The sequence below is a fragment of the Lonchura striata genome, chromosome Z (assembly GCF_046129695.1).
Source record: "Lonchura striata isolate bLonStr1 chromosome Z, bLonStr1.mat, whole genome shotgun sequence".
NCBI lineage: Eukaryota > Metazoa > Chordata > Aves > Passeriformes > Estrildidae > Lonchura > Lonchura striata.
Genome location: NC_134642.1, coordinates 49382551 through 49398293, shown reverse-complemented (window position 1 = coordinate 49398293; position 15743 = coordinate 49382551). Strand labels below are relative to the sequence as shown.

Sequence of the window (15743 nt, the reverse complement as noted above, 5' to 3'; positions counted from 1 at the left end):
GACACTTCAAATTCCTCTGTCCTCTTTTGTCATAACATTACTGCTCAACACGAAAAAACAAAACAAAACAAAACAAAACAGAACAGAACAAAACAAAACAAAACAAAACAAAAACCAGACAAACAAAAAAAACCCACAAAAAACCACAAAAAAACCCAAAAAACAACAACAAAAAACCAAAATCAACAACAAAAAATCTAAACAAAAGCCCCCCAAAAAACAAACAAAAAAAAACCACAAAAAAAAACCAAACCAAAACAAAAACAAAACAAAACAAAACAAAACAACGACCAAAAAAAAAAAACCCAAACCTGAAATTGTATATATTCCGAGTTTTCCCCTCATTTGTGAGAACACATCTCCCAGCTATTGTGCCATCAGCCTGACAAGAAGAAGGAACATGGCAAAATACTGCTATTCTTAGCTTAACCCAAAATTTTCCTTTGAGCAGAAAGAGAACCATTACCTAATTGCCAGGATGGTCCCATTACTTCAGGGGTATCAAAAGAAGGTCAGCTCCTCAATGTCCTGTAAGTGCTCACAAGCCTTAGTGAAACTCACTAGCTTCTCATGGAACCTGTGACAAACCTTGGCCCAGGAGCTCCATTTCTGAACCCTCAGAACTGCATGTTGGGGAGGACACAGCTGTCACTGGGATTGCCATAGGGTTCCATGCCTGAAGAAGCATAGCTCCTACTGCTTCCGGATAATACCAAATTCATGCCATTTGAGGTTTTTTTTCTTCAGAAATAACATGGAATTTCACTCACTTCTTTGTTAAGAAGAAATGTGAAATTATTACCTGGAAATTGAGTAAAATAGCATCAGGCTATCTAAATGGAGTATCAAAATGTCAAGTTATCAGGTAATAATTAGATGCACCACAGTTTTGGAACTTCTGATCATATTATTTATGTACATATAAGCTCTCACCTGGACACTTGTGGGATTGCTTTTAACTGTAAATGGAGATAAAAGGCTTTTATATTTTGGAGAATGACTGTAAACTCTTGTTATATGCAGAAGCAGAGAATAAGTAAAGCAATGTAAATTTCCATTCTTCTCTTATTCAGAGAATTGCTAGTGTTAAGCATTGAATTTTACTGGATTTTACGAAGAAAGGGGAAAATAATTTTAAAAAATCCTCCAAGAATGCTTAAGAACAGCATATTCTTTCTTTTAAGATTAATAACACAACTTTCCACTGAGAAATATTGCTGCAGTTGTTCCAAAGCCAACTGTAGTATGTTAATTTATAATAGGAAGTTATTCATGATATTTTGTGAACAAATGAAAATGCAGACATTCCACTTATATGAGCCTCTTGCTGTATTGTTCCTTACAGACATACATTCACATTCAGTAGAGCAACAGAGAACATGATTGAACAAGAGGACAGACAAATTTATGGAAAGGTATGAAAATTTTGTTATTCCTTAAGCAGTGCCACATGTATTCTCAAAGACTTTCCGTCAGTGAAGAATAAATTATGAAAACAGAAAACAATGTCCTTTGGCTCAAAGACTTTCTGCTTCAAAGTGCTAGAGTATGACACACTGGATATGCAGCTAATGCAGATTTGGGAGTATTTTTGTGGAAAGGTTAAAAAAATACTATGAAAAAAATAATGAATGAGGCGAATTCATGTTTTCTGTAGTGAATTTTCCAGAGCATATTGAAAAGTTTTAAAGTCTGAAGGCCATTTTTGACACAGCACTCACAGAAACAGCAGACATGTCAACTTGGTGAAATGGCAAATGTTTATTCACAATAGTTCCTCTATCCCCTTAACCCCACCCCCCACCAGCCCCCCCTCCCACCCCCCACCCCTTGCAGATTTATTCTTTCAGATTGATTTGAAATGGCCCACCTTCCTATGTGGGACTAACCTTTGTACAGTCATTACTAGTAATCAGGAAGATTTTCTTCATGCTTTTCAAAAATCTGTCTGTTTTCTCCCAGGGTTTCTCAGATTTGTTTGAAAAAGGGCTCTTTTCCTTGCTGGATCCAGCTCTGTGGGCTACAAATTTCTCTGTTGGATAGACTCATGGCAAATAGCACACTCTGTCCAGAGGATGTACGTGATCTCCTTCTCCAAGAGTTTAACTCAAGTAAATAACCTGGTAGGTCCAGCATTCATTGTCTGGCTGATACAAGTATATGCCCAGGAAATCTCCTTTCCCTACTTTGCTGGCAATTCTTACTATGTTGTGAGGGCAAATTCTGCTACTTCTGTGTCAGAACCAGAGTAAAGGCAAGGGGAGCTGTGTACAGAGAAGATAATACTGATTTGGGTAGGAATTGTTTTAATCTCATCCCAGTTTAAGGCCTAATAACATTAAACTTTGTTTTTTAATAATGAGAGTATTTGTGTATTTATTTACTCCATGCTTGTACATTTTTTTTTATTTTGGTGAACTATGTGGCGAGACAAGTCATACTCTGGTCCACAACTGATCCAGAAACTGAAATAAGTTGTAATCAGAAAGAAAACGTTGTAACTTCAAAGTTATAGAACTTACAACTTGATCTTGAACTAAGATTTCACATGTGAATAGCCCAAAAAAACTTAAAGGATTATATCTTAAAAAATTATAAACCAGTTATATCCCTTTATGATCATTCAGTGTACAAAATAGTTATCACCTTTTGTTTTGTGAAATATGACAAAAATTCTTCAAATCAGTTGCAGGCTATTTCAGCAGAAGCTGAACTTGAAGTTTCTGAGAAAGATAGGTTATCTTCTTTGAAACACCCTAAGTTCTAGACAAAAGTTAAACCTGTTTTTTCTTAAGTGAGGAAGATTAAATGTCTGATCTGTGGAACAGTCATTGAATGCCTGAAGCCTGAGTGGATTTGAATGAGATCTTTGGTGTGCAAATGGCATAATCCTTCAAAAATGCAATGTCCATCATATTTATAATTTAGATTATTGATCTCAATATGATTTACAAACATTTTTTCTCTATTTTGACATGTATACATGTGCCAATATGTATTCTCCTGAAGAGAGATTATTCCTGCATCAATAACTCCTACAAGCAACAACAAAACACCAAGACTCACAATACTGGAGTTTTAAGAAAACATCATTCACATGAGTGATAGGACCAACTAATTCCAGCTTGTCATTATATCTTACTAAGAGAAGTAAATGCCTAATAATTAGCATCTAAAATCAAGATTATTGTTAGCACTTTATAGATTTTTGTGTTCTTATCAAAAGCAATACCTGAACTGATGGGAAAAATTCAGTGTTGTTTCTTTTCTTACAGGAGTGTCAAGTGGAAAAGTGTGAGTAATAGAATATTTCCTCCCAGTTTTGTTGTCCAAGATTCAAATTCTAAAAGAATATGAGAACACACATAGGAAACAATGATAGACATTATTTGAAAGCTGGAACCAAAAGCTAGAAAATAAGGGGGGAAAAGGTTGATATTGGCATACACAATATTAAACACAGAATATTTTATCTAATGCTGTAAATTAGGCAGAAATTAAGGACCCTTTGGCTCTCTTTCTGGGTTTGAGTGTGAGCTTCTCTCTCTTAGCAGGCTTTAACCTTGTAATTTTAAGGTATGAGGTCTGTTATGTGTAGTAAAATATAATTTGTGCCATCCCTTGTATGAAATATGTAATATTAGATACTTGTTAGATCATGCCTGTTGTATTAGTTCCTCCCCACCTTGCAGGCGAGACTGGATGTATATTGGAAACTGATTTACAAGTAAAAGGATGTGGCTCGGCCAGGAGATGGGCTATGTCTGGACTCCAGGTGTTGATCATCGGTGCTGATTGTCCGAGATGGATATCATGGAAATACTCAGACAGATCCATGTGAATGCAGCCTTCTCGTAAACTCCCAACAAGAATTCACCTACTCCGGACATTGAATTATTTCTCCTCATCACCAAAAAAAAGAAAATCTTATTAACCTATGGACTCTGAATAGAAGAAAAGACTGCTGAAATCTTGGCCTCAGGTGGAATTTTCTCTGTAAAAAAACGGCTTGTGCCAGGATGGAAGTGTGTGGGCATAGGGGAAGACCTCTGCTGAGGCTGACTTCTTGTTGCACACCCAGGGCCAACCCCGGGCTAGGCTCTGTTCTTTCCGTGGCTGGCTAGACAGAATTTGACCACTAATAAAATTATTTTTATTTTTAATCTGGCTGAATAAATTCTCATTTATAACAAGGTCAAAGAAAAACATAATATCATAGTCTCTGAAGAGCTAAAAAACCAGTCTGATGCACTTTTTGCTAACTTTCTGTGCCTTTCTCTGTTTTCTTAAGTAAAATTTTCTGAGGAGTGGGGAGGAATAAATAATTCCTTCAAGTAGGAATGTTTCAGAAACCACTATTATCTAATATTTCCTATCAGATAAAGATGTTAGTTTTTATTTGGTGCTATTTGTGACTTCCCTTCAACATTACTTGAATGATGCTTCTTAATTTCCTGTAGTAGCGGATTTACAAATTGCAAGGAAGAGCCACATATGTCATGGAAAAAGTCAGTACAAACTTTGGAAGTTCCTGGACTATTAGTATGACAATTTTACTTCTTGCCACAGTCTGTAGCGATGAGCTACTTTGAAATATTTCAGAGATTTGCGGACAGACACATATTAGGAGACATTAGGTGATCAAGATTTCCTTCCATTCACTGAGAAACAGGTTATTGCATATGTGCTCTTGAAAAAGGTAGAATTAGGGAAAGTGTGATAGAAAAGAATGTTTTATCTATGTCTACTGAATTTAATATCAAAATCAAGTTGACAGCTCCTTGTAGAAAGACTGCATTTTCTAAAAAACTTGAAAACAAAGAAAGGCTACAGCTAAAATTCTTTACATCACTTCAACACTGTCAGGCCAAATGAAAAGCTAATGGGAAAAAAAAAAAAGTGGGCTTTCCCAGTATTTCCTTACAGCATTTTAGAGATTATGTTCTGTGGCAGACACTCAAAAAATGTCTGTTCTTTGTTACACACCTCATGTGAGGTTTCAGGGCAAGCTTGTAATGAATAAATAAATATCTGTGGCAGAGAATAATACCATAGGTCTCACAATAAGTACGCCCATGTTAGCACAGCAGAGTTAAAGCAATCAGCTATTTAACAGAGCTGATTAGCTGGCAGAGAATACTGCCACAGGGCTGTTCCATGTTCTATGTCCATATAGAAACGCCTAGAATATCTTTGCTAAGCAGCATACACAGACTTAAATCTTAGAGATGGCTGAAAAGGGAGTCAAGACAAAAGTGAAAAAATGGGATAATTTTAACAAACACTAGCATTTGGAAAGACAATAAAGCAAGAATACAAATTGTGTAGGACCCCCAGCTTCAGCAGACACTGCAGCTGCCCCCTAAATGATGTTACTTGCCAATGAGATTGATGATACATGAATTTTCAGTGGTCTACATTGAGCTCCACAACTTTGTTCTTGTTGCATCCCCAACTCCAGGTTCATAGTTAATAAGATCCATGCTTTCTTAGTTAATATTGGTTTATATTGCACTGCACTTTTTTAAGGTTTTTTTAAGAGCCTTACTGTCATGCAAAGCTGTAAATTCAGATTACAAACTATGGATTACACACATGCACTTTTACAAGCTGGCAAGACCTGAGATTTCTGGAAAAAATAATTGACCATCACACCAGGTATTTTGAAACTCCTTTAAGTAGGGTTTGAAAGCTTAAAAGTCAAATTCAAAAATAATATCTGGTAGATAAGAAAACATAGGTTTAGTTTTAACTTTTCTGAGGTATGTATACAATTTGAAGTATTTTAGATTGGCATTTTAACATTAATATTTTGCCTGTAATTTTCAGAGGCTGCAAGCCTCAATATATAAAATAATATCAATGTCTTGGTCATCCATTTGACCACTACAAAAAAATCTTTTACTTGAGTGGCACTGGATTTTTTTCTGCCAGTGAGCAGAGTAATTATTGCATACACATTCTCTTTTTGCACCGAAGATCTGTACACCAGGACTTGTACTAGTCTCTCTCAATAAGCACAAATAGCACAATAAGTTGCAACAAGCCCATTCTGCTTGCTGTTGAACTTTTGGCAGGCTATTTGGGTTTAAAACCCCCATTTTTTTCATATTTCATATTATACAGGCACAGTGGATCGTCAGTCCATGGAAAACTAACTTGGGACCATGTAAAATGCCATACTCCCATACTGTACCAGGTACTTCTGCTGTGTTGAGTGGTTGAAAGAACATGAGGTTTGTTTATTTCCTAGCTGCATCTAGGTTAGTTCAGGATATCATCTGTTCTGCAAATACACCTACAGGAAGTTCTGGAAACAGTAGAGCTGAACAGATTTTCATTGACAAATGTATCCGTCAGATGCTTGTGGATTTCTCCCTGCATGGAAGTACACTGACAGTCACACCATAGCTTTTCCTATGCAACAGCAGTTTGGCTGTATGCTTGAATATTTCTTAAATACTGGGTGAAGCATAATTTTTTTTGGCATTTTCATTATAGTAAAAAGAGATAAGAGAGGAAAATGAAGGGATTAAACAATCTGCTCTCTAGCCACAAGGAATTTTAATATTGCAGAAACTGCTTTTTCATTAACATTCAGAGAAAGCAAGTTAGGACATTTGTGTAGAGGTAGAAACTGAGTTCTTGAGAAAGTGATTCACTTACATGACAGAAAGTATAATTACAGGAGTATTATTAACTTAGTGATTTAAAATTAATGTAATTTATTTCATTAATGTGGAACTTGCTGCAAAGATCATGTAAATGTAAAATCAAATTAAGTGGCCAGGGCAATATTTTCAAGTAATTTCAAACTTATAAGATCTGGGTACTGAAAGATATTATTATGCTTTCTTTAGAAGGATGCAGCACTTTAGGAGATGTTAATATCTGGGTCTTTTCATCTTGGAAAAATTATCTTTTCTCAAAGTGTTCCAATTTTGAAATATTTTTGATTAACTTACATTATTTTGTAATTAAGGGATACCTTTAACAAGAGAAAATCCATAATAAAAAAAAAAAATCAGTATTTAAACTCCTTTTTTCCTCAAATATGATTGTTTTAAATTTACAAAAGGACATTCATATACACTGATACTGCCCTTGAATATCACTAGCTATTTTCTTTGCTTTTTCCATATTTTATAAAAAAAATCTGCTTGATTTTTTTCTCCTGTAGCTGAAATGATTCAGCTCAAGGGGTAACCAAGCAATTTAAATAGCTATGCAGTCATTATTATGCACACTTTTCTTTACAGAGGTTTGATGTGTTCCTGCTCATTTGCCAGGAGACCAGTAATTTATTACCATGAGTTTAAATTACCATACTATCTTACTACTGGCATTCACTGCAAAACAATTGGGCAGCAGCAAGCTTTTAACACACGTATTCACAGCATAAATGGAGCTGGGCACTGGGTAAATGGATGAGCACTTGACCAAGAAGTTGTCAAATCTTAGGTCTTTGACAACCTCAAAGGATCTCAGCTGAATACAGAATTACTTTTAAAAGATGAGAACAAGGAAATTCCATTAAGTAAAATATATGATAAACACCACTGAAATCATAATCGAGGTAGCAAGTAATCCTACTTGGCAAGTTAGCCTCTAACAGATTTTGACAGAAATTTGCATTCTTTATGCCTGATAGGCAGACTGAATAAACTAATATCAGATTGCACTGGATGAAAGAAAACTGCACAAGATGAGATGGAATGGTTGTGGGGCCAAATAAATCCTGCATCTGAAAAAGTTTTGAATAAAACAGACAGTATTTGTGATGTCACTTGTACTTGTCAAGCCATCAAACCACAATACGAAAATCACAAGCTCCATATTATGAAAAGTTTCTTTTGAGGAATGCTGGAGAACTTAATAACTAGCATGATTGACTTAGCACTGAAAAGTCATTTTTTACAAAAGCATAGAAATAATTCAAACACTTTTCTTACTTCAATTTTGTGACTTAAAGAAGAGCTTCATAGGAGATCCTCTAGAACAGTGATTTTTATATTTGCTCTAAAAGCTCTAGTATGTGTAGATTATATCTTCCTACAGCATAGTATAGGAAAAAAAACATTTTGTAATTTTACATTGCTATTTTGTTCAGTGAGGCACCAGGTTTATGAAATGTGTATAAAAGCTGTATTATTCAAAAAGTAACTGTAAGAGAAAGGCTAAGTCAAAATAGATTTTGAGAATAGAAAGAAGAGTTACTTGTGTTTTTAAGTAATGTAAACATTTTTATGTACTTCTTACGGGGCTTTTCCTTGCACAAGGGAAAGTAAAATCTCTAAGAAATAAGAGTTGATAATAGTGAAATAGAAGCATATTGAGCTCTATGTCAGAATTGCAGTAGAGAGAAGCATATCATAAAGTTATCTACAGAAGGGACAGCTCTTAAGTGTGCTGAAGTTTTGCATGCAATCTTCATTTTCAATCTGTTACATGTAACATTACACACAGGACGACTTAAATGGCTAAGAAGTAAGGCAGCACAGCAATACTTCGTGTTTAGTCATGCTTGTTTCCCTGATGCAAGCAAATTCAAACTATTTCCATCTGTGATTTGGCTATACAAACAAACCTCTGAATCAGAACACATGAAACAATGCATCTTAACTTCTGTGTAATAGTTTAATATTTAGGAAACCACCTGTCTCTGGCTGCATTCTGGAGCACTGAGTTTCATTGTTGCTACATAAAGTTATTCAAATTCAGGCTTGGGAAGCCTAAAACTGTTCAGTTTCCTTGAGTACTCGATTTGCATATTCTGCAGACAAATAGTCACAAATTGATGACAAGATTAAGCTTTTACAAAACATCAGTATCCAAACAAAACCAGACAGACCTCTTTAAGTCAATGTAAGAAGGTTTCTGAAATATAAATAGCATATAAGCATGTGCACAAGGCCACAGTCTTGACTTCAGTAACATTTGAGTCCCTGGACTACATTCTAGCAATTGTTATGTAAGACTCCTTGCCTTCTTCCTTACCTAGAGTAATTGAAGACCAAACTGTCATAAAGTATTTTTAATTTGGAAGCATCTATAGATGCAGACATGTCAGCATTCTGTAGATGCTGAGGTTTTATTGCCAGTTGTAGGATAAAAGGTGGCCCAGCTGAATAGCACTGTGGTAGAAATTAATTCAGACTGAGTATTTCATAACAGTCTCAGGAAATTAGGCATTTGGCACTAGTCTCAGTTGTTTTGGCACTTTCACATGCTACTATATCCTACTAAAAATGCCTTAAAGGATTTGATCACCATAAAAGTTTTCAACTTTACAGAAATAATAGACTTAATCAAAGAAAGGATAGAAAGTCTACATAAAATTACACAAAAGTACTAGGGAAAAAATACAGTCGTCATTAACTCCACAACTCTGATAACATCCATGTCATGGTAATCCATCATTCTTGATTCAGTATGCATTCCCTTTAATGCATAAAGACACAGTAGTCTTGTTTTTTTGAACCATAGCCTTGAAAAACTAATTTATATGTGTAAGGATGCCAAAATCCCCCTTTTTCTTTAATTTTTGTTGTTTCAAGTTTCTGCCAAGCACAGATATTGATTCTTAATTTAGTCTCTTTACAAGATTTCATAATACATTTTGTGTTTTCAACTGAGGTTAATTTCAAGATTTCTGTTTTAATGCTTCAACACACCTTTAAATATAAAATATGCATTAAGAAGTAGAGGCATAGAACATCTCTGGAAGCTGGTTACTGAATTAGGCTTTTAAATGCAGAAAACAACATTTTTGCCTAGTGATTAATGATTGATTAATTAATGAATAATGATTAAATGTAATACAAGAGATTCTCTAATGAAAAAAATAATCTCTAATGGAAAAATATTTTGCACCACTTTCTAAGATGATCACATGATATCAAATATACTTTTTAATGATTAAAGCATTTTCCCCTCTCCTTCACTTTAAAGCATGGAGAAGACTCATGACTCTCAAGGCTATGACAAATACACTTGAATCTTGCAGTAGTATTTTTTGTTCAAGCCTGAAGCTTCAGTTGACTGTTCATATGAAAATTCCCGTAATGTAGTATGATTAGCTACAGCTTTTTTTGCAAGAAGATGCAGACTGATATTTTATAGAGAAAGCTTTGGAAAAAAACATACCACACAATATACACTTCTGAAAATTAATTAGATTATGATATTCCATCAGCAATATCCCTAGAGAAACAGGCATATAAAAGTGCTATCTTTCTTTTCTTTCTTTTCCAGATGAGAAAGTGAAGATATTCATTTTTTCTTTTCTCCACAAGCTGCATATTATGGAAGTCCACATATCAGAGTCCCTGGGCTAATTGCACTTTTGATCCTCCAGATTGCCAGAGGCTGTATTTCGACATCAATACCAGTACAATTGTGTGACCTCACGGCACTGCTTCTCTTTCAGGAGCAACCACTGCAATAGAAAAATGCAAGATCCTCTTAAACACAACATGATTTAACTAGAACTAAAGAATGAGAGAGAGAAAAGGTATCCAAAGGAAAAAGCAATAGGCTTTGTCAATATATAAGCTTATTGAAAATGTGATATTTTTCTATATGACAATTCCAGTAGATAAAGCTATGCTTACATCATCCTGAGGCAGTTTGTCATTTTGCTTTTCCATTAAAATTTTCTTTCAACTCAAACACTAAGTAAATGATAACTACATTTACACACAATCTTATCAGTTGCATCACACTGCTGTTCTATGATAATGCGTGACAGCTACACAACTGTTAATAGGAACATCCATGTAAGTTTTGGGTTTGACAGTTTTCTCGACTAGGGATGAGAATCTCTTCATTTAATGAATTGCAGTGTCTCTGTTAGAGCTGGTAATACAGCTATGTTTTAATTAGAAAATATGTTCTCACTAGATGTTAATCCTTTAGGTTTTCAGTAATACTCTATTTTTAAGTTAGAATTTAAACTTTTAAATACAATACACGAATTTTTAAATTTTTAAATAAAATACACAAGTACACATATACCTTCTGTGTAATTTCAGGACATATGAAAAGAAATAAAGGAGCAAAATTTACTTTAAAAAATATTAAAAAGCAAGTAGACATGACCTGCTTATCACATACAGGAGAATTTAAACCCAAAGAGAGAGACTAGCAAATAAGTAATTTTATATAAAGTAGTTAGTTAAAAAGATATTGACATTACGGAAGTGATTATCATATAAACTCTTCAGAAAAAACTTCTTTTTGCAAGTTGTGATTAAATTAGGATTTGCAAAGATATGGAGCTTTTAGAGTTTTCTCAAGGCAAAAGCCCTAAACAAGAACAACACTGCACACATGTACTGTAATCATCACCAGGCATTTTGTAACTACATCAAGATTTTTTAAGAGATGCTTTACAGTCTCCATTTACTGTAGAAGAGCACTGTAAGTGATAAATTTGTATGCCACATAGTGATACAGAAGGTGGCCATCCTGACAGAACTGCTCAGGGAATATGCCTTGATATGAGATTAGGTCAGAGGAATTAGTTGTGCCCTGTTACTTCGGCAGAGATTCAATCTAATTACTAGACTCAGTAGAGATTTGCCACTGATTACCAGGTGAATGAAACATATTAACCCAACTCCTACACTTGCCAGACACAATACTGGGGCAATTTTCATGGTTTTCAGTTCTGTAGCAAATATTTTACGGAAAATATTTTCACTTTGTAAAAGAGTAGTGAAGGAAGATATCACTAAGCAGTACTGTAATTCAAATATAATCACTTATCAAGGGTATTGCATCTGAGACAACACTTTAACAGGTGAAACACCTGTCATGATATCAGTGTATAGTGAAAGGTGGTGTATTTTAAATGGTGATTAATATCATCATTAAAACCTTCCTTAAATGATGATTGAAATGTTTTTAGTATATTTTTTCAAGAGAATATTTTTAGGTTTTACTCAATTACTCAATTTGAACATAGATATGCATACTTCTTATATTTTGTGTCTTTTCATCTTGCAGTTTGAAGTTCATAAAAGCATGTTTGAAGAGAAGCACTGTAAACCCATATGTGGATTAATATAGCAGTGTTAAACAGTTCTAATTTCATTCTTACATTTTAGGTTCATGATAACTACTCACGCTCAAGGCTTGTTATTATTAAAAAAGCATATGTATCATAAATTTAAACCTATATATGTAGAATATGGAGCAAAAGCTTTGATTTAAGATATTGTAATTCTGCTTCACTTCCTGTTTCAGAAAACAGTTTTCTTACATGAGGATCAAATATGTACTGGCTACATTCAGAAAGGAATGATGTGTAAACTTGAATATATATCACAAATATTTACCTGGTTTACTGTAAAAACTTATTGCTTGAAACATTTGAATGATGTTGTGATTTTTTCTTCTGCAAATCTGTTAAATATTTTTACAAAACTTTGGTAAGACACTCTCTTGAATGTTAAAAACCTTAAGAGTTGTATTCATTTTTAATTATTGTTGTTATTATTATTCATCAAAAAAGTTATTCTATAGATGACAAAATTTTTTTCTGTAGATCATAGTCATGAAATGTGTACAAGGTAAGAGAAAACCCTTGGCAGCAGTATTTCTTCAGCTCCTTTTTCTAGAATAGGTTGTACTAAAACATGAGACAAATGCACATAATATGAATGAAAAAGGAAGTATAGAAAATGAAGTTAAGAGTGACAGATAGAACTATGGATTTGCACCTACTGCTGCCTTTAGGGATGATCCTTCTCAGACAGCTGAAAAAACAATGTCAGTACGTGTGATGGTTTTACTGAAGTTTTATGGACTTCTGAAGGTCACATTTTGGTCCCATTAGGAGGCCAAACGGAGTTCTCTGGCAGTCTATCCTGAAGTGCTACGGAGGCCAGAAAGGCTGGAAATTCTTAAAGAAGGAATCCTTTTAAGTAAAGGAGCAGGCTGTCCTCATGTGCTGAAAGATGAGCTGGTGAGGAAGAAGACTAGCCTGGCTGAACAGAGAACTTTGGCAGGAATGCAGGGACCAAAAGAGGCTTTACGACCTTCAGAAGAAGGGGCAGACAACCCAGGAGGACTACAAGAATGTTGTGGAATTACTCACAGAGAAAATCAGAAGGGCCAAAGCCCAATTAGAACTCAATCTAACTATAATAAAAGAAAATAAGAAATGTTTATATAAATATATTAAGAACAAAAGGAGAGTTAGGAGAATCTCCATCTAGTATTGGATGCAGAGGAAAACATAGTGAAAAAGAATAAGGAAAACCATGAAGTACTTAAGGCCTTCTTTGCTTCAATCTTTAATAGCAAGACCTGTTCTGGACCCACCCAATCCCCTGAGCTGGAAGACAGAGACTGAAGGTCCCATGCTTTGTCTGAAAGTGACAAAATATGCTAAAGAAGGAGAAGTGGGGGAGATGCCCCTTGTGTCAAAAATAGGGTTGATTGCACAGAGCTGTCTTTAAAGAGCTGCAATGCACAGGTTGAGAACTGATGGGTGAAAAAAAAAAATAAATTAGAGACCAAGAAAACAAAAGTGACTTTTGTGTAGGTGCCCAGTAAAGGCCCCCTGGTCAAAATGAGGAGACTGATGAAAAGTCTGCAGATATCTTCAGATAGCATCATGGCCATGGCCTCTGATCCTGATAGGGGTCTTCAGCCACCAAGACATCTGCTAGAAAAGTGCAAAAAAGTAACATCAAGCAGTCCAAGAAAGTAGAGGAATAAATTAAGGAAAACTTCCTAGTACAAGTGATTGAAAATCAAAGCAGAGGAGAGGCACAGCTGAACCTCTTACTCAGTAGAAAAACTGTTGCAGAAGAACTTATGAGAGAGGTGGGTTAGAGGTACAGGAAGAAGTTAGGCAGGGAAAGCTAGGTCCGTATGGCTAAATCAAAACACAAAACAAAGTGGAAAGTGCTGGAGACAGTGATACACATCCTAGAGAGATGATAGGGACGTGGCCTGCGAGCACAAGGTCGGTATCAGAAAATTAAAGGCACCTAGGGATGTGAAATATAATAAGAAGATTCTTTTCAGGCACAGAGACTAACGGAGGAGGATGAAGGAAAGTGTACCACCTGCTTTGAGGAGTGAAATGGGGGATTTAGCTACAACCGACAGAGAAGGGTGAGGTATTCAAAATTTTTTTTTGCCTCAGGCTTCACTAGCAAGAAACCTAGCCACACAACCCAATTCACAAAACCCAAAGGAAGAAACAGCAGTAAGATCAAATTCAAACCATCTCAGGAACATCAATATACTCAATTCCGTGGGACCTGACGAGATGCATCTGACGGATCTGAGGGAACTGGTGGAAGAAGCCCTTATCCATAATACCAGTGTGGCACTCTGGTGAATTTTCCAGTGATTAAAAAACAATGGGGACATTTTTTTAAAAGATAAAAAGGAAAACTTCAGGAACTACAGGCCAGTGAATATCAAATCTGTGTCTGGCAAGGTCATAGGGCAGATCTTTCTGGTGACTATGCTAAGGCACATGGAAAACAGAAAGATGATTAGTGATGGCCAATGTGGCTTCACAAAAGACAGATCATGCCTCACAAATTGAATGTCATTTACGGGTGTATTACAGCATTTGCAGAAAAGGAAAGTGTGACTGATGTTATCTGCCTATACTTGTTCAATGCATTTGATACTGTCCCACACAATGTTCTTGCCTCTAAAATGAAGAGGAATGGATCTGATGGATGAGTGACTTTGTTGAAAATGAATAAGCTGGATGATTTCATTTATAGAGTGCGTATGCAGCACATACAGTCAGTCATGGTATCAGCTCTATTCAGCAGAGGTTTAGGAAAGGCATGGTACAGCTTGACCAACCTTATCTCCTTCCACAACAAAGTGACCTGTATATTGGATGAGGGAAAAGCTGTGTGGATGTTCTTTACCTGGACTTTAGTAAAACCTTTGACACTATTTCCTTCAGCATTTTATCAGAGAATTAGCCTAATACCTAATCAGACTCAAAACTTTAGCTCTCTTGGTACTACACACACCATGGGAAGATCTAACAGAGTGCTTGTCATTGTTGAGCTGGCTAATTGTGTCATATCCTCTAACAAATGAAAGTAGAACAGTTGTGGTGACAGGATGAAATTTAAATAATTCATAGAAACCCACCCCTTATATAGGGCTTATAGCCCAAAAAAGCTATTCAACATGTAACACTGTCCTACTTACTTAATAGGATGGAAAATTCTTTAATGTTTAAACCACACCTTTTCTGAAATTATTTTCTCATCAGAAGAAGGAGAAGGAGAAGGAGAAGAGAAGGAGAAGGAGAAGGAGAAGGAGAAGGAGAAGGAGAAGGAGAAGAGAAGGAGAAGGAGAAGGAGAAGGAGAAGGAGAAGGAGAAGGAGAAGGAGAAGGAGAAGGAGAAGGAGAAGGAGAAGGAGAAGGGGAAGAAGGAGAAGAAGAAGAAGGAGAACAAGAACAAGAAGAACAAGAAGAAAATCTGCAGTCCTTTTTGTTGGTTTAACACTGGCACCCTTAAAAATAAAAAAATAAAAATAATCTTGTTAGCAGTAGAACTTGTTAAATATTGTGCAGGACGGTGCCTTGACAAATCATGAGTTTATGATGTTCTTGCCTGGCAAAGAACATAATACAAAAAAAACATTTCCTAATTCTGCATAGGTAAACTTCCATTTAGTTATTCTAAATTTAAAATACAGCATAGGTATTACTAGTAAAAGATTCCTTCTGAACATTCCAAAATG

At 35.4% G+C, this 15743-nt stretch overlaps 1 long non-coding RNA gene across 1 annotated transcript in view; it reads left to right on the top strand.

The window, feature by feature from the left end:
* Positions 1-15416, top strand: part of LOC144248372 (uncharacterized) — a 35545-nt gene extending 20129 nt beyond the window's left edge. Inside the window, exons 2-3 of the long non-coding RNA XR_013341710.1 lie at positions 1963-2123; positions 15269-15416. This is a non-coding gene — a long non-coding RNA (uncharacterized LOC144248372). The remainder of the gene's footprint in view (positions 1-1962; positions 2124-15268) is intronic.
* The last annotated feature ends 327 nt before the right edge of the window (positions 15417-15743 follow it).